Source organism: Rhinopithecus bieti, unplaced genomic scaffold (assembly GCF_001698545.2).
Source record: "Rhinopithecus bieti isolate Rb0 unplaced genomic scaffold, ASM169854v2 scaffold_15850, whole genome shotgun sequence".
Lineage (NCBI taxonomy): Eukaryota > Metazoa > Chordata > Mammalia > Primates > Cercopithecidae > Rhinopithecus > Rhinopithecus bieti.
This window is the reverse complement of record NW_016809273.1, coordinates 2704100-2707104: the sequence shown is the minus strand read 5'-3', so window position 1 is coordinate 2707104 and position 3005 is coordinate 2704100.

Below are 3005 nucleotides of genomic sequence, written 5' to 3'. Positions count from 1 at the left end.
ATGAGGTCAGGAGATTGAGACCATCCTGGCTAACACAGTGAAACCCCGTCTGTATTAAAAGTACAAAAAAATTTAGCCGGGCGTGGTGGCGGGCACCTGTAGTCCCAGCTACTAGGGAGGCTGAGGCAGGAGAATGGTGTAAACCTGGGAAGCGGAGTTTGCAGTGAGCCGAGATCACGCTACTGCACTCCAGCCTGGGCAATAGAGCAAGGCTGTCTCAAAAAAAAAAAAAAAAAAAAAACCTTTCCTTTGTTACCACCTACATTTCTTAAATTCTCCACTGCCACCACTGCACTTGAGGTGACCACCACCTCTCTCCAAGTCCCAGCATTTATGTCACTTCCTCCAGGATAATCTCCCTGACCACCAGTCTAGGTTCGAGGCCTGTCTCAGGACTTTCACAGCACCTACACTTCCTTCCACACTCAGGCCATGACCACAATAAATGTAAATTGAGGGTTCACTTGTTCCAATCCCAGGCCAGATGCTGAGGGTTATACCACATACACATTGTATCTCAAATGCCTGGGGCAGGGTCTGGCTCAGAATAGGTGTTCAGTGTTTCTTAAATGGATGAACAAACGAATGAATAAAAATGAGCACATGAGTAACTGCCCTCTCCACTTGGCCCCTCCTATAAGACACAAAAAAGATGCGTAACTCTGAGTAAAGTGTTTTCCAGTTCAGAGATGTCTGGACTTGGTAGGAGCGTGCTGTCTTCCCAGAGCATCGTGAGTGGCTGTGATCTGAGTAACATATCACTGCTGTGAGTCAGGCTTACACTCAGGACATGATGCAAGCGATGCTTTGCTTACGTTCAACAGACACATTGAAGCCTTATGGTACATCAGGCTTTGTGCTAGAGACACCACGTATCAAGATCTCCTAATCGCTCCTGTGATCACACAAACAGAACAGTACGGCAGGACCCCAGGGGAGGGAGAAGCAGTGTGGGCCAATCATGAAAAATGAATTAGGCCTTTGTAATGAGTTGCACAGTGGCCCCTGAAAGATGTAGCCAGGCTCCAGCGTCAGTATCTGCGAACATGATGTTATTTGGAGAAAAGGGCTTTGCAGATGTATTTAAGTAAAGAATCTTGTGATGAGATTATCTGGATTGAGGAAGGCCCCGTGTTCAGTGGCTAGCATCCTTCTAAGAGAAAAGAGAGGGAGATTTGAGAAAAGGAGAAATAGGGAGATGGCTATGGAAAGCTGGAGGTAGAGACTGGAGTGACAGGCCAAGGAATGCCAAGGATTGCCTCATAGGTATTTATTATTTCCCACTCACTACAGGATTTTTTTCCTTTATTTTTTCCTTTTCCCTAAAATCAGCCACTTTATAACTAGAACATACTGTGTATCCATATGGTTGAATTCCAGGCGCTGGAACGCCTTTTGTTGTTGGTAAGAGACTCCCTGCCTTCTTCCACAGATCCTGTAAACTACTTAACTGTGCAACGCTGTTTGCTCATAGCGATTTTGTTTTTTTTTTTAATGGAGTTTCACTCTTGTCACCCAGGCTGGAGTGCAATGGTGCAATCTCGGCTCACTGCAACCTCCGCCTCCCAGATTCAAGCAATTCTCCTGCCTTAGCCTCCCGAGTAGCTGGGATTACAGGCATACACCACCACACCCAGCTAATTTTTGTATTTTTAGTAGACGGGGATTCACCATGTTGGTCAGGCTGCTCTCAAACTCCTGACTTCAGGCAATCCACCCGCCTCGGCCTCCCAAAGTGCTGGGATTACAGGCAGGAGCCACCATGCCTGGCAATTCAAAACATCTCTTAATAGAGAACCCTGTAAAATAAGATTTTGAAAATAAAATAGGATAAATACGTATTTTAACCCAAACAAGATCTTGTCAAGCTACTTACTTTGAAACACATGATCTTCTTCAGTACTTGCCCATAATGGCAGTAGTCTTAATAAAGATTTAATTTCGTAGGAAAAATGTTCCTTCTCAGCCCCCAAGTCAAATGTCCTCATCATCTTACCCTCAGAAACTCTACTCACACTTTGCCCAAGCCCCCAGAACTCACCAGTCTGGATCTGATCCATCTCCAAGACCAAGCGGGATGGTGCTCACACACCCCTGATCCTCTACCTGTGAGAGCAGCCAGCAGACCAGAGAAGCACTTGATCTGCCTAAGATGTCAGAGGCGAGTTCAGTGGGCGCTCTCTGAGCCAGTACCTAAAAGTAGAGTCTGGGCTTCCGGTCCAATCTAGGGAGACAGCACATGGTCCTCCAGACTTTGCTGACCTTATACTGGTCTATATGATCTAGGTTCATCAAAGTGTTGCTTTTGCACCCTCCTCAAATTCTGCTGTTTAAATTTCGATTTCTCCATCTTCATCACTATCATATCTCCTTGGGGTTGGAATCTTAAGGAGCCAACATAATGAAATGTTCATAGCAATAAATGGTCTCCATAATCTTTGTAGTGAATAAATCAACTCTATGTTGCTGTCCCAATAAGCTTTTAAATTTCCTAGTTTCATATGAATTTACATCAGGCCATCATGAGGCAATGGGACAACATTTAAACCACATATAGACTATGTGGCGTTTAACTCACCAACTCAAGTGTGTAAGAAATTTCACATTTATTTATTTCCTTTAAACCTACTTTTCTCATTATGTCCTTCTGTAGAGTTCCATGGGAATCTGGGGAGCTTATAAATACTTGAAAAAATCAACAAAAGTGATTTAATCTTCAGCCCATTGTGATTGCTGCCACTGTCCTCACTGTCTGATTCTGCAGGGCTCCTTGAAGTGGGTGGCTCCCCCGCAGCCATGACACTGGGGTGCAAGGCACTTTGCCAAGCCGCCCTAGGTTTCAGGCTCTTGGAGTTGAGCACTCCATTGGCAGTTTCTTCTGCAGCTTTGTCATTCTCTAGGTAAGGGCTAGGGCTGCTGCCAAGATTCCATCACGTCATATTGCTATTATATCATGGCCTCTTACCACTCTAGGAGAGGGGCTGGAGTGTCCCTAATTATGCAGC